Consider the following 20,705-nt stretch of genomic DNA (forward strand, 5'->3'; position numbering starts at 1 on the left):
ATGGGAGAACTAAAATTAAAGCAAGTAATAAAATACATTCCTGTACTTTTTTTTTTGGCATGGTGACTATAATACAAATATGTACTGTATATTGAAATTTGCTAAGAGAATAGAACTTCAATGTTAGCATCACACACATACACATCGATTGGGGTGAAGTGACAGATGAGTTAATAAAGCTAGAAAAAAGCATAGTAAGAAGACACAGAAATTTCTTAGTGTCAATGACATATATTTGAAAAGAGTGGTAGAGGACTGAGTACGTATGTCCAAATAAACCAAACACCCACCTACAAAAAGTGGTGGGGGGAAAGGTGAATATTCAGTATAACTGATTGACAGTTAACATATATTTCATGATTATAAATTTTCAAATATTTAGAATATGGGCTTATCACACATGCAAACTACTCAGAACAGAGTTTAATATTGTTTTGGCAGTATGAAGACATTCCAGAATTTTGCAGTGATGCTATGCCACAAAGCCAGTGACCAGGGACTCTTACCCTCTAATGGGTGGGGGGAAGGGAAGAATCTTTCTGACTTCATATTTTGATGATTTTTAGAACCACAGGTGATTTCTTGTTTGTCATTTTTCAAGAAAGTAGCATGCAGGAAATAGAGGAAAAACTAGTACTGATTGGAACTTACTCGTTCTTTCTGATAAGTTCACTGAACTTTTTATTCATGGAATGGGCATATTTTCTATTCAATTTTTGCAGGGACTGACCTTTATTTAAAAAAATAATTATAGAGATGTAGAAGCATATCACACCCAAGCAATGAGTACATATTACATTGTCCTCACAATGAAGAGCATGTTTTCCCCATTGGCCCTCACTAAAAAATAACCCATTCATGTAGGGAAGTTCGTCAGGAGTGAAAGAGGAACTCAGATCTTGGAACAGGGTCAACTTTGCAGGGCCTGGAGGAGGGGTCCTTTATGTAATAGAATGTCATCCTTCACATAATTCATTGTCTGCCTCTATTGGCGTCTTCAGTGTAGGTCTTTCTCTGAGCCCTAAAACCTCATGGTGCTTTCATGTAAATTTTATATGAACCTGGCACATGCTAGAAATTAGGGGTGCTAAGATAAATAAGATAATGTCCGAGATGGACAGATAGTTAGACAATTAAGCTGATTGGTGTGAGAGAAATAAGCACACAGTGTAGTAGGGAGTGTGAGGGTTGGGCCGCCCAACTACACAGGCCTCCATTACTTCTAATATGCCTCTACTTCAGGTCATTAACTCTGGTCCATGAAAACGCAGACCTCAAGAAACTAAAAGCAGATGACACATGAAATATAGAAACGTAACATGACTTGAAAGGTCACATTCTTGCAGGCAACCTATACTTTAAAGTCTCTGCAGATTCCTTAGAAGACCAGGTGAAGCCTTGCAGTGGTGTTCAGAACTGTAATTTTAGTCTGATTCTGCCTCTAATGGTATAATCTTAGGCATGTCACTTTACTTTTTCAGTCTTCTGTGAGATGAGCACTAGGAAAGTAAAGAAGTGTGAATAGTGGTCGCCCATGAAGGAAAAGTCTCTTAGACATTGGCACCACCCAAACATTATTCCAACAAGGGATCTTTGTTGAAGGACACTAGTAGACAGTGCCTTGCCTTGGTGGTGCACCAGCATGCGCTATCTAGACTGTACACTAAAATCATGTGAGGAGCCTCTGAAGATAAACCTGTGCCCTCTGAAACTCGGGACAATCATATTAGACTCTTTGGGAGTTGAGAAATGCTTTTGTTGTCTGATGTCAATAAACACCAATTCCCCTACTTTTGGTTTCATGCTCACCAAGCAATCTTATTCGCTTAATATTTGACTTTCTACACAAATTTGCTTAGAAGGGAGAAATGTTTAAGTAAATTGATCCCTGGGACATTTCTAAATATTACTGTAAGTTCACGAGTTGACACTTTCTTTCCCTCCTCTCATCCATGCGAAGAGTGGATGCAAGTTAGTTACTGTGAGCTGGACCTGCTGTCAGTGTGAGGACACAGCAGGTGTCCAAGTTGACAAGATGGCCCCAGAGTCTGGCCCTTGATCTCACTGAGTTCATGCATGCCAAGTGAGTTGCCACCTGTTCTTCTAGAAAAATGTGTGTGCCATGAATTGCTTTCTATGTGGGGAGAGCTAATGGGTATGCCTTGCCCTTCCTATACCTCTAGGCAGGATTTCTGTTTTAATTTCTCTTGTTCCTTATATAATCTTGCACTAAAAAAAAAAAAAATGAAAACAAAGACTGCTTCATCTGTAAGATTCATCTTCTGTAATCACTGTCTACAATAAGTCTATTTCTTTTTTCTTTTTCTTTTTACATTTTTTATTCATATTATTGTTGTACTGGGGATACATCATGACGTTTACAAAAGCTCTTACAATATATCACAGTTGAATTCATCCTCTCCATTGTTCTCCTTTATCGCCTCCCCCTTCCAGGTCTGAGTATTTCTAAACATGATTCTCACCCGCCCCTGTAAAGAGTATCATTCTCTCCAGAATTTCCCCGTCATTTCAGTGTTCCCCTGTAAATACTGACTTCACTTTAAAAATGGAATATGCCACCTTCCACTCAGCCTGGCTATCCACTAGTGAGTCAAATTAGAATTCATGAAGTACAGTTGCATTTTGAAAAGGCATAATTCATAGAATACCCAGAGATTAATATACCTGGAGAAATGTCCAGAATAAAATTCTCAGAATTTGTTATTGTCCAAGAGTGGCTAAAAGCTGAGCAAATTTTTCTTCCAGATAGTTCACAGTAGTTACCTCTTTCAACAGTGATGGTAAAAAACATACATCCTAAAATTTTCCTGTTCTGTGATTTTCAGGGCTACTGTTCGTGGCACAAAGTGTTTTCACTTTGTTGCAAACCGTCACCACCACCCATCTCATAACTTTTCAGCTTCTCAAAGTGAAACTCTGAACCTATTAAACAATAACTACCTATTATTCCCTTCTCCCCTAAGCCACTGGTAACTACCATTCTACCTTCTGTCTCTATGAATCTGGCTTCTCTAGGTATCTCATGTAAGTGGAATTATACAGTGTTTGTATATTTATGATTTGGTTATGTCACTTAGCAGAATGTTTTTAAGGTTCATTCATACCATAGCATGTCTCAGAATTTCCTTCCTTTTTAAGGCTGAATAATATTCCATTGTATGTATGTACCATATTTTGTTTACCTGTCTGTCGATGAATGGATGATTCAGGTTCTTTCCACCATTTGGCTATCTGAATAATGCTGCTGTGAACATTGGCCACTCTTTCAATTCATTAGAATATGTCCCAGAAGTGAGATTGCTGTACTAATTCTATACTTTAATTTTTAAAGGAAATGCCATACTGCTTTTCACCACAGCTGTACAATTTATATTTCCACGAGCAATGCACAATGGTTCCACAGAAACAGAAACAATCCTGTTTTCTTGTTTACACACAATTAATTGTGAAAATACTCACCTTTATTGAGTCCCTACCCTGAGACAAATTTTAAGCAGTGAATTTTCTTCATGAATCTTCTAGAAGCATATTGTTATATTCACTTTATAAACGAAGAAACTGAAGGTTCAGCATAGAACCTGAAGAGACTTAGAAACCCCAATCATCTGTCGTCTATCTGGGTCAGGCCAGAGGAACAGTCCCAGAGTCAGGATGGAAGAGGGCAGCTACCAGGATTCAAATCAGGGAAATCAATAAGGCCAGGGTAGAGGTGAGAGTTCTTGTATAAATATAAGCTACTTGTTCCCCAAAAAGTCATTGGCTTGAGACAAGGGCACTCAATACAAAACGTGAGTGCAGCTCTTAGGCTGCTGCTGATGGAGAATGACACAGACCACTGGTCTCTGCCAGATATTTACACAGCTTTGTGACTGCAAACTCTTACTTGATATTCATTGGAGTTGGTGTCCATGGCTGCTACGTGCGGCCTTTTCTTCTACTAGAGAGGAGTGAGATTGCACAAGGTTTTTATGTCTGGATACCAAGTTATTTTGCTATTAAGATGCCAAGCTTTTCAGGGATGCCTGATTAGTTTTGCAGAGTGAGGAATCCACTGTTATTACCTTTTCGTGTCTTGTATTTAACATGTCCCCGTGGAGTACAAGATCTCCTGGCACATAGCACAGATCACATGTGAGTTATGAGTCCCCAGCTGAAAATCAGAGTGTGTAACAGCGTCATGGTCCATTTCCAATCCATAGGCCCAATCTCCAAGGAGGCAAGTGAAAAATGTCCCTATGGATTTCAACATAATACCCTGTTGAATTTCTTTCTTCCTTGAGCTGACGGCAACTAAAGATTACATTGAAACCTCAAAGGAAAAGAGTGGTAAGAAACAGGCAGACAGTTCCCTAACAGGCCTCTGGCAGGACTTGGAACTTCTGATTTATTTTCATGATGATGGTGATGAAGTGAAAAGAGTTGGGCAGAGAAATCTTTACATACAGATTCAAAGAAGCGTGATACTACACATAGACTTAAGCCTGATGTAGGCCTATCACTTCATTCTTAGATATTAGTACTCCTGTCGTAAATGATGCCAATGAAATGCTAATAAATACTGGCATGCCAGCTCACCTGGAAAAAAAGGTTTTGGTTTAGTTTGGTCTCATCGACATAATAAACCCTGCAAAATAATCAACACACATGACATCTTTTCTATCCCAGCACTGGCAAAATTTTAAGAAGTACTGGTGGGTCAGCTGATTAATACTAAACAATAAATATAGGATTCTATAACATAGTACCTACTATTACAAAATGACAGCTACTTGTGTGTGTATATGTAAGATTACAAGGGGTTTTTTTTTCCTCCCTTTATATACCAGGGCTTTGCATATAATAAGCACTAAATAAATTCATTTATTCAACAGATTTGTTTTGAGGCTCTCTTCATACCAGCTACTAGCACAGAAATAAAAAAGACAAATCTGTCTCTTGGAGAAGCGCCAGGTCAGCTAGGAGACAAGCATCTATTATAAGCCAATAGTAAAAATAGAGTTTCAGTCATAAATGCTAGAACAGACAGCGGGTATTGATGAATGCAAGTAGAATGCAATATGGCTGTTTGGAGGCAGGGTGGCAGGTAAAGTTCAACTCTGTGTCTTCCCACAGGCAAATCAAATCAGCATCCTCACAGACTACACTCTCCCTGAAATACTTCCAGAAAGAAAGGCCAAAGGAACAGTCAGCTTCACAGTCTATCCTCTGCCAACAACCTGAGAGAAATACCCAGGGAAAGCCTGTCCGGAGCCCTTAGATCTTCCTCCACCTGGCTGGAGGGCTGTTTGGTGATCCCTGGCTCCAGGTAGGGGCTTGCTTTGAAAACTTTCACTCTCAACTCTCCTGCTAGCTTCCAGGATAGAGATTTTTGCTGCTAAAAATAGAAACAGGAGGAAGTTCAAAAGCAGGAAACAAAAAGGGGCTGAAGGAGATTTTCCTCCTAACAGGGTAGAGGCAGAAAAGGAAGAATGGAGGGAAAGAGATAGGAAGAGAGGAACAAAAGGACAAAGGAGAAAGGGAGGAGAGAGAGCAACTTCCTCTCCTAGGAATTTCCAGTGTTCTTACTTCATTGAATCAAGCTATTATTGCCCTTTTTCAGGGCCTATAATTCATTAATTTATTAATTTATAAGTATTTATGGAACATCTTCTCTGTGGAGCATGGTGGCAGGCCCTAGCACACTGTAGAGGCCCTGATGGGGAAACTGAGGCTGGGGAGGCAGGAGCTGTTTCAATTTCAGCTGGTCTGCATTCTGGTCCTGGAGTACTGGCAGCAGCCTAGGACACCATCCACCTCCATCTTCTTCCAGTTAGCCTAAGGGGCCCTCAGGAGAGGTGGAGGTCTGTGTAATGACAGAGAATTCATTCCCATGCATCTCCCTTGCAAGGCTAGGGAGGGGCAGCACAGCCTTCCAGGGGTGAAGAATTTCACTCCTGCTTGTGAAAGTGCTGGCACCAAGCAGGTTTACAACCTATTGAGAACTAGCTCTTGAATATCCTTGGAGAGGAATGTGAAAAGGAAGGGGAAATTGAGCAGATTCTGTGAGTTTTATTATTGCATTTTCATTTCAAAGCTTTGTTAGGTGCTGGGTGGGAGTTAGCAGCGCCCACCCCCAAAAAAAAACTCCCTGTGCAAGGAGGAATTGAGAGTCTCTTTCTTGTGGGGCTGGACCCAGGGAGAGCTGAGAGAGATTACTTCAGTTGCTCTTCAGGGAGCTGAATTTTAAAAGACAAAAATAAACTCAACAGATCTTTGCAGAGCTGTGAACTGTATTGGGTATTGGAAATGAATAGGCATGAGGATTGAGAGGGTGGTTACAGAGGCATTTATGAGAAATTAGAGCTGGTGGTGGTTAATCCACCAGTGGTTGGTTCAGAGTCTGGGCTCCAGTCTGAGACAGATGTAGCTGGGAGTCTCAATGCTGAACTAGGAAAGTTAGGCCAAACATGTCACTTCTCTGAGTCTCTCTCCCATGAAAAGGAGAAGGACAATATGTGCTACCGGGATGTCCAATGGATTCATTGCGCATACTTCCTAAGTGGTCTGTCTCCTGCTGACTGATCACTGAAATTTAAGTTAGATCATTATTCTCACGCTTCAAACCCTCTAACATCTTCCCACCTGCTTGAAATAAACAAATGCCTAAGTTTGAACAAAGGGCCGGCGTGTGGCACAGGGGTCGTGAACTTGCCTAACATTCACACCTCAAAAAAAAAAAAATGTTGAGCAAGCTCCTGATCCTTCCAACTGTTGTACAACACACCCATTCTCAATATTTCCCCACGATTTTCTGTGTCCTGCTCTCTCTTCATAAAATGGTCACTGCTTATCATTAGGCATGTGTTTGTTCTTTTATTAATTGTTCACCTCCCTTAAATAAGTGCAATCCCTCATGGGCTCTTTAATCCGCTATATACTCACATAATGTGGAATTTGGGTTCTCAAGAAGTATTTTTTTTTCAATAAGTAGTTTTTGTATGAAAAGTTTTTGGTGCATAGAAAATAGTTCATCAGTGGCAGCTCTTTCTGTTCCCAGTGTTAGTAGCAATGAGAAGTTTTTAATAACTTGTTGGGAGCTAGATTCTCTACATGTGAAACAACTGGAGTGTTGAGCAGCTTTAAGCTTACAAAGTGCTTCTGCAAGTAGAGTCTCCTTATTGTCCTCTTAAGATGTAGGCAGGCTGGGTGTCATAACCCACATTTTACCAGCATGAAAACTGAATTTGAATGAAGGAAAGCGCTCAGCTTCCCTCCCACGGGCAGCTAAATAGATCAGGTTCAGACAGGTGATTACACGCTCCTGTCTGTGGAGAGGGAAAGGGGAGAATTATCACTTGAGCTGAATAGCACTGGGTCAAGCATTTGAGCGGTCTTCCTTCTGAATTCCAGGGGAAAGGGAGTTGTGATGGGGCCTACTCATGACTCAAAGAAGTTTCTCTCCAATCAGCTTCTTCCTCAGCTCTGTCAAAATGTATGAACAACAACAGCAACAAAGCCAATAGGGACTGCTCCTGCTGTTCAAACCACGGAGCTTCTGCCCACAAGACGCCCAGCTGGCAGCATAGACACTTCCACTATTAACAGGGTCTGCAGGGAGCAGAAGTAGGCAAATGAGGCATCATGAGATGTGATAAGTCATGCAGTCCTCTCTTCACCAGCTTTTGACCCTCTGGAGTCCCTGACATCCTTCTGAAAGTAGCATCATTTGGGGGTGCTTTAAAGTGAAGCACATTTTTTCTCTCGTGGTCCTGGAGGTCAGACATCAGCTGTCAGCTTCACTGGGTCAAAACCAAAGCATCAGGAGGCCCACGATTCCTCTGGAGGCTCTAGTGGAGAATCTGTCTTGTCCCTTCCAGTTTTTTTTTTTTTAATTCATTTATTCATATGTGCATACATTGTTTGGGGTCCCTTCCAGTTTCTGATGGCTGGCTGCATTCTTTGGCTTGTGGCCACATCACTTTACTCTCATATTACCGTCTCCTCTTCTGTGGTCCAATCTCCCTTTGCCTCACCCATATTTAGGGCCCACCTGGATAATACAGGATCATCTCTCCATCTCAAGATCCTTAATTATATCTGCCAAGTCCCTTTGGTGATATAAGAAACATTCGTGGGTTCCAGAGATTAGTGACTTTAGATCTTTGGGGGTTTTAAAGCACAGTGCTTGAATAACAATATGAGTCAAATCCTGGCTTTGTTCTTAATAGCTACTCAGCCAGGGATAAGTCACTTGCTTGTGACTTAGTTTCCTCACCTAGAAACCACAGTATGGGTGATAATAGGTTTGTTGAGCACGTTAAAAATTAATGAACATAAAACACTTGGTATATGTTAGTATGCAGTGAATGTTAGTTATTAGTATTTGAATTGAGTACATTTATAACATTTTTTTGTTTCCCCATTTTTTCTTTTGTTAGTAGTAGAAGCCCTTCTTCAACAAAAGTGAACGCAAAACTCCACAGATAAAGCAGATCATAGCTGAGCATTCCTGATGGATGAAGTCCAAAGAACAGACTAGTCTTGTCACCCTGAGGGCCTCATCACTACTGAGTTACCACTGAGCACCTCAGGATTCTTTTCCTTGTGTGTTTTGAACTCAGAGCCTCGTGCTTGCTAGGCAGGCATTCTACCACTTGAACCACTCCATCAGCCCTGTTTTGTGTTCGTTGTTTTCGAGATAGGGTCTTGTGAACTATTTGCGTGGGCTGGCTTCAAACTTCAGTCTTCCTGATCACCGCCATCTGAGTAGCTAGGATTACATGTGAGCCACTGGCACCTGGCCTCAGGGTTCTTTAGATAGGACAAAGAGTGAAAGACATGAAGTCAATGCATTCAGCTGAAACCTGTTTACCTGTCTGTATCAGGCCTGTTTAGAAGTTAAGAGCACAAGTTCCATCAGATTATCTGAGGACAATTCTGCTTCCTCTCCTGATACTGTGGCTTTTGACAGGTTAATTTTTCTGAACTTTGGATTATCTCATCTGTAAAACAATGTGACTAATACCTCACTGTTCCAATTATTGCAAGGAGTAACTGGATCCATGCTTACAGAGTGCTTAGGCTGAGTACTACACATGGCAGTTCTGTCCCAGAACACCCAATAGGGTGCTGGAAAGGCAAAGGAGGGCCCTGGTCCAAGGCAGTACTTGGGTTTGACTGTGGGGGTGAGGGGCGGAGGGAAGGGAAAGGAAGCTTGAATCAAAGTTTAGAAAGAGGTGTGTAGCTATGGAAATCTTCTGGCGTTGCTGGGTGGTTAGCTCCAGTGAGAGAAATCTTCCAGGAGATGGAATCAGAGTGTAGGGTCAGAGGATGCTTTGGTGAAAGTTTCTGTCTCATTCCAGAGAGTGCACAGAACCACTGAAGAGTAGCTGTAAGCTAAGGAAAGATCATTTTCTTCTCCCTGTCTCCCATTTTCTTCAAGGCCAAGGCTCTTAAATTTCCCTGGAGGGTTGAGGGCTCTGTGTGACCCTCCCTGTGCCTGGACAGTTTGTGGCTGATGACAGGCTCACTGGTGGCCTTTCTGAGATGTGGAATCCTGTCCCCTTGAGGCCCACCTTGCAAGTGTTGACGCAGGGATTCCAGGGCTGGTCGTGTAGTTGCTGGCCTCCCATGTAGAGATCATGCTGTCCTTGAGGTGCTAAAGAACTGTGGGCACAAAGACAGCAGAGCTCTGCCTCAGGAGAGCCACCTCTGTTTTACAACCAGTGATGAAACTTGCTACCCTAACACAAAGAACAGTCACCATCTTGGTTAAAAATAACCCAGTAGCCCACAGCTTCCTTGAGCCCTAGAATCCTAGAGCCTGAAGGACCTGAGAGTCAGGTGGATTTCAAAGCGGCTTCTCAGAATTTTAGGATTCCTCAGGGATGCCTTTAGGACTGTTTTGGGAACAGAGGAAAGGCTAAGCAAGCGACACAAACTCGTCACCCCCAAGATAACCAATGCTTATTTACCGAAATTCTGCATGAGACTTTGTTGGGAAGTCGCATTTTAGGTCAAAACAACAAATTGGGAATCACTTTCTTATTTGACAAATTAAAAAACGGAGGTCCAGAGAGGAGGAACTCTGAAGTCATCTGATAGGCGCAAACAAACAAAACAAGCTTGGCTTTTGAAAAGTCATTTTAAAGGGAAGGCTGGGAGGGGGTAGCCTGTTACCACCCAGTCTAGAATTCTGTTTTATTATTAACTACTTTTCCAGAATGTTCTCTGGGAATTCCAAAGATAGAAAGATGTGATGATCTGTTTTGTTTTTCATGGTGGGCAATTATTCTGGCCTCTGGAAATACTGAGAAGTGGCCTACTTTGGAGAAGTTAAAAGCACTTCTACTTACCAATTAACTTCCAACATACAAATACATGTCACACCGTGCTTACACATACCATACTGCACACATACAAGCATGTACACATGTACTCACATGGATACACTTCCCATACTTTACCTACCTTGTTGTTTCCTACAGGTTCCTTCCTGTAGGGAATTTTCTATAGGAACAGCCCCAGATGAGGCTTCCCTGAGAAAAAGGTCACCTGCTGCTCCCTGTGAGCAGGAAGGTGAGTGCTTCCTTTGCCCATGGCCCAGGGCTGCTGCAGAGTAGAGTGAAGCCTGGCCATGGACCATTTTCATTGTCTTTTATCTGAGAACCAAAAATGTTTTGGTTCAAAGCCAAGGATAGGAGACTTCACATTTCATCTTTCTCTCCCAGTCACTGTCACCCCACACCATCCCCTTCCCTTTTTTACTTATTAAAGGTTTTTCTGATAGGTAGATGGAGCACCATAGCCTTCAAAATTCCTAGCTCCTCCAGGGCCTCACTTTCTCCCTTCCAGATGAAATGACTGACTCACACAGAAAGTCCTGCTGTGTGTTCAGAGAGGAAGTAAAGAGGACTGCTCATACATGTCACCCCCACTCCACTGCGCTACACACACCCACACCCACTCCATGCACAGAGCTCCCAGCTCCAGAGCCCAGTGTCTGTCCTGCCTCTAGTATTGTCTGTACCACTGCCCCACTCTCTGCCCAAGACCTTACTGCAGAGAGCTGGAGAGCTGGAGGGCTGGAGGGCTGGGCAGAGGAGCAGCCCCTCTCTCAGGCACTCTGCCCAGGACCAGCTTCTCCTTGCTTTCTAAGTCTGTCTTCCTTGTTCTCCTGGTTTTACATTTGGGCTTTTAACACCTGATTTTGCTTCTTCCTTGGCTGGTGTCTTGGTTTGGGTTTTCTCAGAAGCAAAGCCTGAGCCAGTAGTTAATTTGGGAGGTGCTGGTGACTTGAGGAGGTGACTCACCAAGGGACAGAAAGGCAAACCAATAGTGTGTTTTCTGAAGCCAGCTACTTTTGGGGGCCACTGGAGTGTCCTCTCTGAAGAAGTCTGGGAATAGTGCAAACCATAGATCTCAGAATTATTCTCCCCTAGGAGCAAGGTAGTTAGGGCATTTAGATGCCAACCCCAGACAGTCTAGGTTGAGGGCTATTGCCAGGGCTGAGAGGCCCCAGCACTTCTGATTTGCCATTCAACTGGAACTGGAACAGAGAAGCCTTCCATGAATCTGGAAAGAAAGCCTCATGCATAGGGATCCTGATGCTGGCAGATGGAAGCAAAGGGTTTGAGGGATCTGAGTGGGCACTCTGTTCTCTATAGGTCATCAAGCTCAGCCCCTTTCTCAGCTTTCCACATCTGACTCAAGGTGGCCAATCACCTTTTCTGGGATTTTGGAACTTGAGAATGAAGAGGCAGAGTGAATGTCAGTTCCTCTCTGCTAGTGAGAGTCATTTCCAAACTTCCTCCTACTGTTTGAATAAAGCTGCTATAGGAGAAAATGAGGCAGACACATCAAGAGAAGTGGAGAGGAGAAGAGGAAGGAATTCTAGTCCACCATTCAAAGTGCCTTCAGAACTAGTTAAGCTCCCATTCTGAGCCTTTAATGGCGCCTCCCTTTCTGCTCAAGCTAGTTTGAGCTGGCTTTTGTTCACTTGAACCCAAACAAGATCAGACTAATGCAACCCTGGATGGTCTTGGGTAGTCTCTCTCCTGCTACTGTCCCTAAATCATAATAAAGACAGTGAAACAATAACCATTGAGCTGCAACCCTGTGTCAGCTGTTTTCTGAGCACTTTGTTGTAAAGGGGGAAGTGACTACCCTAACAGAACAGAATCTGCCCATGATTCTAGATAATTCCTTCTTCCCCACGGGACCATTATTTCATATGCTGACTTCCTACCCAGTCCTTTGTCTTGCTGAAGTACTATGTCCTTGAGATATGTTTCTTTTATGACAATGTAAGACGCACAGGTTGCCCTCTCAGTATGCCTTCATTTAAAAATTATCCCCATAGTCCTCCTAATTTAAATTTTGCTTGGAAAAGAGAATCAATGTCTATCAAAAGTTGGATTTCTACTCTCCATGTATTAGTCACGAGCCTTTCAGTCGCAAAAGGAAAATGTATTGGTTCATGTAATGAAAATATCAAAGGTTATAAGCTTCAGGTATAGTAGAATACAGAGCACAGGCCATGCCATATAGCTTAGTGTTAGATCTCTCAGATCTGTCTTCCTTGTTGCTGGCTTCATTCTCAAGTGAGCTCTAACAATATGGTAATCTCCTTCCCTGTCCCTTGCAGTTTAGGATTGCATTCTGTGAGCAAGAGTCCTAAGGCAGGTATTCACTGGCTCTTATTGGCCAGTTTGAGTCTTGTGCCAACTCCTTGACTTATCACAGTGGTCATAGACATATGGTACTTGTATTGGTCATGTCTGGGCAATGTGCCCACCTCTGAGTTCTGGGGCAGGGGCAAATGAGGGCTGCCTGATTCACAAGACCTAATTGAAAACAGGTAAAGGAAAATACGGAGGGTGTTCTGCACAGAAACATTAAACTCATTAAACTGGCCTCAGAATATGGCTGAGAGACAAATTTAAATGTGCTGGAGCATCAGGCTTCAGCTAATCCATATGTAATGTCAAATCCAAACCTTCCTGTTATTCTGGAAGAAGTGGATGTAGAGAGCAAGACAATAGAGGGCCCGTGAAGTATGGTGAGGGTTTCCTGGTGTCAAGGAATAGGAGAGATAGAAAGAGGGATCCAAGGGTGTTGAGGACATGGTTCTGATGATTCTACCTAAGCTGGCCATTTCCTTCCATGGGTGGGGCGATCTGAATGGTGCTCAGAGGTTTCTTGGTTACAGCTCCTAACAATGTGACTCATTTAGCATGATCTTCTCAAGGTATGTACTCTCTCTCTCTCTCTCACCCTCCCTCCCTTCTTTCCTTTCTTTTCTTTTTTTTTTTTTTTTGTGGGACTGGGGCTTGAACTCAAGGCTCCATGCTTGCAGAGCAAGTGCTCTACCACGTGAGCCACACCTTCATTCCATTTTGCTCTGGTTATTTTGGAGATGGGGTTTCATGAACTACTTGCCTAGGCTAGTCTCAAACCACGATCCTCCTGACCTGAGCCTCCCAAGTAGCTAGTATTGTAGGCATGAGTCACCAATACCTGGCTGTCTTAACTTTCTCTCTCTTTAATCATTCAATTTAATCAAAACGCTGACTATTCAGGGGTGAGAGATCAGCTGAGAACTTAAGCAAGTCATGACACACTACTGGATCCTGGAGCAGGTCACTATGGAGATATGGGAAGCACGGACCTAATGACAATTCTGCATGCCAGGTTCTATTAGTAGCACCATTTTACAAATAAAGAACCTAAGGCACAAAGAAGAAAATGACTTTCCTAGCATCACAGAACTAATAAGGTGGCAGAGCTGGGATTCGAACCTAGCTTGTCTGCCTCCAAAGCCCATGCTCTCAATTGTTAACCTATGCTGCAGAATCAACACCAGTTTTACCTTTACAAGACATTTGAAGCACCCCTAGTCTCACCTCTCACCCAAGTGCCGGAATTTATGATGCAGAAGTTGTTTACTTGAATCCCTCCAGTGATGGAAGGCTCATTTCCTACCAAGGGAAGCATTTAGACTATTGGTGAGTAGTAATAATTAAGTGTGTCCCGGGAGCAGAATCTGTACCCTGGGAGCACGTCATTACATTGCAGTTCACTAAGCCCTGCTCGTGGAAGTCTCAGGTGAGGCTTCCTGAGACTTACATAAAGAAGATATCTATGAGACAGAAGTGCTTGCTACGAGCTCCCCATCTAAAAAGAGAAATAAATGAGTATGACTGTGGCCCCAGGCCAAGCAAGGCTCCAACCTCACAAAGAACCTTGGGCTTGGAGTCAGATGGAGCTCATGAAAGGACACTGTCCACTCCGTTGGCCACCTCCTCTATGGGTCTTCTGGAAGGATCATGAAGTACCTCTTCTGCTTCCTCCAAAGTGTTTTTTTTTTTTTTTAAATCAGAGTGCTGCCTCTTTGGGAGAAGGCCCTCTCCACCTAGCCCTGTTTCTGGCCTCAGTGTTGAACCAAAGCAAGGAACCAGCAAGAAAGTGCACAAGCCAAAGCAAGCAAGTCCTGGGTGGGAACTGCCCAAGGCTCTGGGGAAAGCTGCCAGGAGCTTCCATTTGAAGATAGCTATCTTCTTCTTTTCTATAATACAATACTGTGTTCTCCAAACAAAAAGCCAGTGAAATCTTCCTTGGTGCCCTCAAGCAGGGTTAGTCACTTAGCCTTCTGTACACACCCAGATCTGAATCACTTAAGCGGCATTGTATTATAATTGTGTTTCCATACTCTCTGCCTGCACTAAAATGCCCTACCACCAGGACTACTGTGTCTGACATTATGCATCTCTCCCACATCTGGAAGGACACCTGGAAGGGGTTTACTTCTCATAGGCTGGTAAACTATCATTTTCCTTATTTATTTTGTTTATTGTCTTTCTCCCCCGCCCCCAACACACTTAAATGCAAGCTCTTGAGGTGTGAGATTTTACCTTTTTTATACCAAATGCTTTTTAGCACCTAGGACAGTGCCCAGCATAGTTGCTGGTGCTCAGTAAATCTTATTAAATGATTGCCCCAGAGACTGAAGGGGGCAGGGAACAAGTCTCAGGAAGAGGGGTGGCTTACTAAGATGTCAGTGGTGGAAGATAGGATCTCACTATGGAGCCCAGGCAGGCCTCAAATTTGTGATCCACCTGCCTCAGCCTCTCAAGTGCTGGGATCATGGGAGTGTGCCACTATTCCCATCCGAGTTTTTGCTTTTGTTTTTATTTTTTTGTTTGTTTGCTTTTATTTCTTTGTTCGTTTGCTTTTCAAGAAACAGGGTTCTGGCTAGGTAGTGCAGACTTCCCTCCAACTTGAAATCCTCCTGCCTTTGCCTCCTGGGTGCTGGGATTCTGACAGATGTGTCCCACCGTGGCTGATTTTACAATCTACTATTCAGGTGAGCCAAGGAATTAGCAAGTATACCATAAAACCACTGAAAAACAGAAAACTCCACTAGAAAAGTGGATTTTTTTTTTTTTCCCTGTGCTGGGGACTGAATCCAGGGCTTCAAATATGCTAGGCCAGCACTCACCTGTCTTTAAAAAAAAATTTTATTGAATATGTTAACAGCATGTTAAAAGAAATTCTTCCTGCTTTCTTGGGCTTTCTTTAGAGGATCAGAAAACCAAGAATGCTGGAACCCCTGTGCCTGACTTGCTAAGGGGTGTTCCTGATACTAGAGGCTCCCCCTACCCGCAGCAGAGGTGCAGAAGAGCAGGTGGAAGAGGTCAGTAGGAAGGACTGTTTTGGAGAGTCATGGTATGCTAACCTTCACCTTTCCTATCTCCTCCTGTGGCATTTCCGGTCACCTTTTAGCCATGTGCAGACAGGGTCTCCAGAGAATCACTCAGAGATGTACGTGGTCCCTGGAACTCAGAGGATGCAGCAACTCTTAGAAAAATCTAAAGGTTGTTTGATGAAGCAGAGGAAAATACCAAAAAGGGCTACACTTGTGCCTATGGAAGGTCAAGGAGCAGACTTCTTTTACACTAGGTAAAGACTCATGGAAGGACCAGGTTTGGGTTAGAGTAAAAGGAATCCATTCCAGTGGGTTGGAGGATACATTGCTTGTCTTTGAGAAACTTTAGAAAAGTAGTTTTTAGGAGGGAGTCTCCAAGGGACCTATCAAGTACCTCTAAAGAAAGAGCCAGTAGTTAGGCATTTTGCATTAGAAAAGCCTGAAGCCAGACCATAAACTAGATCAGTCAAGTAAGGTCTTCCTGTTCCTTCTCCTTCCTTCCTTCTTTCTGATTCACAAAGAACCCAAGATGGCAACCAACTCAGGAAGGAGGCAATAGAGGTAGGAAAGAGGGAAGATGTAGTCATGCTTTCTTCTCTATCCTGAGCATCCAGGCCAAGGGCAGGCAACATTTGCAGTGAATGAGTGTGGAGTTTGGTTATATACTGGACTGTATTGGCTGGACTTTGTGTTATCACAGAAAGACTAGGAAAGCCATGAGATATGACTTTGATCTCATCCATCCACTTGAATCATGGCCCTTTGGACTAGTTGTCATTTGCATGTGATATTTTTGTCACTTGGAACACTTTGCCAGCTTATCAGAGTGGCTGAGTCCTCTTCATCCTTCAAGACACAGTCTACTGGACATTTCTTTCATGACAACTTCCTTGTTTCTTTCACACTGAGGAAGGCCACTATCATGGGTGTTTCAGTTACATTCTCACTTAGCTAGTAGAAGGTTTTGTTGTCCATGATGCCTCATCTTTTTCTTTCATAAGAAGAAGAGATACAATGGTACTTGACATTCGGTCTCTGAACTACAGCCAGAAGCTGCATTGTTCACGTGCAAATGTTAATATGTAATGACATGCTCACTTCCAATCCTGGACCTTAAAACAGTTCACTTGTGCTCTTTCATAATCTTTTCCCTTCCTGCTAGTGGAAGCAAAGATGTACCATTCAGCCTCAACTATGCAGTCAAGGACAGTAACATAAGCAAGTAGAATAACAGAGTGGAAGGAATCTGAGTTCTTGAATTGCAGTGTGGGGCAGAAAAACCTGCCTTCTTCCTTTGGGATTTATTGCTGAAGAAAGAAATACACTTCATTATTCCTTAACCACTGTTTTAGCAGCTCATTTTGTTTGAGATGTTTAGACCTTTACTATAACTTATAATTGTAAACTGTACTGTAAGTGTCTGTTTACCTGTCTGTATTCTGTAGACTTCAAGGTCCTTGAAGGCTGAAATCTATTGAATTTTGTCTTCCCAGAGCCTACATGGTAGGAATTCAACATGTGCACACAAAATGAAAGAGGCCTGGTGAATGAAAAAAACTAAACAATGTCCTACGAAATGCCCAGGGGCTTGGAGTGGGCCATTGGATCTGACCACGCTCTCAGTATGACCATCAGCAAACAGCTACCATGTTTGGCTGACATGGCCTTGGATGAATGAAGGCCTCCGTTATTTCCACTTTCCAAAGCTGACACAAATTCCTCTCTTGCCAATGAAAAGGGAGTTCTGTGACACATAGTTCCTATTCTTAGACAGGTGTGGCTGTGCCAAATCAATGATAGACAACTGTGATCAGCAAGTACAGGGAGAATGTTCTAGGCAAACAGAATGGCATGAGCAGAGATAAGGAGGCAAGAGTGAGCATGGAATGATGGAGGAAGTGAAAGACTGCTAAGAAAGTCTCCTGATGCATTAGAAATACAGATTGCGGAGAGCCTTGGGAGCTATTTGTGGATTTTGGAACATTTTTCTAAGAGGAATAAGAAGTCATTTAGGGATTTCAAGCAGGACAAGGTCAGATTTCCATTTTTCAAGAGGTCACTCTGGTGCAATACAGAGAGTGGATTGGAGGGGGATAGGAGTGACAATACGTGGTGGGGTGTACTTTACTTAAATATTTATAGCAGTCTTCCAGACAAGAGATGACATTGATTTGGACCTGGAATGGAGAGAAGGATAGAAAAGATATTATGTAAGTACAGCAGAACTTCTTAGGCATAGTTTTAAAAACCAGTTGTTTCTTGCTAATTGGTTGAACCACATAGAATTGCCCAAATATTGGCACTTTCATGTGATTTAAGTTCATTGTTTCTCTAAAGCTTTGCAACAATTATATTCCTGAAGAAGAACCATTAAGAGAACAACTGTGACTTTCCCTAATGGCTAGAATTGGGGCCAGAGGGGCTTCCCAGCTACACAAATGCCTGTGAAGAAACCCCAAGCCTAGGAGGCATTTGGCTGCATGCAACAGGAAAACACACTCAGCACAGTGCCACATGAGTGGCATTTGTAGAAGCATGAAATTGAGAGCCCTGAAGTAGTGGGGCTTTAGCTATGACTTGTTCAGGGATTTGGTTTCATTTCTTTGCCATTCTTTTCACTGTGGTCTCCTCTGTGACTCAGCTGCATCCTTAGCTGGTATCCGCCAAGGGGTAGAGATGCTGCTAGCATCTCTTGGAGCAGGCTATGTCTTTATCCACAGCCAGGGGGAGAAAGACACTCTTCCAAATACTCAACGCCCCAGCTTCTCTCTGGGCCAAGAAGGGTCACATGTCCACTCCTTACCCACAGTGGTGAGGGCCATGAGTTGACCCCAATGGCTTAGACTCCTAGAATTGGAAGAGTCAAGTCATCCAGACAGCATGCCTGTGACACTCTGTGTGTGTGTGTGTGTGTGTGTGTAGTGAGAGTTATGGAGGCAACCACCTGTCCACCATAGTAGGGGACAAAAATCAAAACTCTCCTCAAACAAAGGCACATCTCTTCTGATCTAAGAAAATCAGGGAAGGATCTCCAGTGTCAAGTTTTGAAATCACTTGTTGAACTGGAGGTACCTGTAGGGAAAAAACAAATCCACTTCCCTGTGGTGTGCCTGTAAAGGCATACAACCTCACAGGTTCAAAAGTAAGACTCATTCCTCACAAAATTACCAGAAGTCAGGTAACTTTGTCTCAGAAAGCTTTCAGGGTTAAAACTGAAGGCCCTCATTTGAAGTCTAAAGACTTTCTTTTGGTCTTACAGGTGGCCACTGTTAGCCTGGTATTGCAGGCACAGGCATGTGCTCTTGGGTGTTGGGACTCTGTCACACTGATGCTGAGGTAGCAGCAGGAGAGATTGCAGCTTGAACTCATTTTCTGAAATTTCCTTTGGCACAGAATAAAGAAAAAGAGAGTCATCTTGGGATAATAACCCTTCTCATATAATTACATTAAGATGGTTCCTCAAATGCTGTCTTCTTACCATCTCTTGAAATGCATTACAGATATGGGGTTGGGGAAAGCTGAGTGCTGTCTGCAAAGAGCTTGTAAAAAGTTCCCGTTATTATAAACGCAGAAAGGAAACATGCTACACATCAGCTTTATGTTGCCATCTAGCTCTTCTAAAATGGTGTCCTTCGTCATGCACCATAATGTTATGCTTTTGGGTGGTACAGGAAGTTAGAACTGAGGAACTCTCCAGGATTCATTCCTGATATTACTAAAGTGATCATGTATCCAGGTTTCTTTGGGACATTTATCCCAGACAAAAGTGTTCTGATTTGGATGATAGATTACATGGTCACCTGAGCTGTTATCCATTTGCCTTATACCACAAAGCACCCTGGGAGATGGAAACAGATAAAGCCAACATTAATATATCACTGAAACATCTAATAGTTACTGTATCAGACTCTGATACATGTATCAGACTCATGTATACATACATCAGACTCATGTATAGATACATGAGTATCTATGTCCTGTAGAGATAGAGCATGAGACAAGAAGCCAGAATTTAGGAAATAGAGTTTTAAACAGTCAGGAAGACAAGGAAGAGAGTAATTGATTCTCTCTGGTTCTCATTCTCCAGGATGTCAAAGAGTTGAGAAATGGTAAGAGATAGATGGTTTCTGCTCCAGGGAGGAGGCTAAGAGCCAGGCTGAAGAGTGCGCTCTAAGGGTTCTCAACTATATGAGTGAACCACACATTGCAACCCAGGTTAGCTAGCTATATGCAATTCTCTGTTTTGATTTTATTTAAACCAGTCTCAAAGAAAAGTGTGCTTGAGTGTGCCATGGGACAACTCCTGCCTGGGCCCACGTTTGGGCTGTGGCACCCCAAGTGGTCAATGTGATGGGGCAGTGGTATTTAGAATCTCAGAGGGAAGTCGATCAGCCTATAGTGGCCAGCTTCCTCTTCTAATGGAGAATATTCTTGCAATACTAGTTTTGGAGGCCTCCATTTTATTAAGTAATGAAAGTGATGATTAATAAATAGCATGCTGCTTAGAGTAACGACTCATGCCTGGAGAGTTCAGTATTCAATAGGGGATGGGCAGAAGATCAGATCTTCAGATCAGAACTAGCACAGGACTTTATGTCTAGGAGGCAGATGCAATGCAAGCTATAAATTGAAGAGAAGAGGCATAAGAACATTCTACAGCTGGAGTGTGGTTCAAGTAGTAGTAGTAGAGTGAACATCCCACAACAACAACAAAAAATTCTAGAAAATAATTTTCCAGTCTTAGACTTCATTTTCTAGTGGAACTGGGGCTGTCAATTTCCTCTATAGTCAATGAATTTCTCTCTCTCCTATCTCTTTGCCCTCAGAAGCTACTGCCTAAGGCTGTCTTGGAATAATAGGTTTTCAGGTAAGAGCCATGGAGACCCTGGGAACTGAAGGGCTATTTCAGAGACAAGAACAGGTAGGGATAAAGATGGAAAGGCAGATGGTCAGGGTTCAGATTTATTACCTTGACCCTAAGAAGTTCCACTTTCCTCTG

Source organism: Castor canadensis, chromosome 7, assembly GCF_047511655.1.
Source record: "Castor canadensis chromosome 7, mCasCan1.hap1v2, whole genome shotgun sequence".
In the NCBI taxonomy this organism is placed as follows: domain Eukaryota; kingdom Metazoa; phylum Chordata; class Mammalia; order Rodentia; family Castoridae; genus Castor; species Castor canadensis.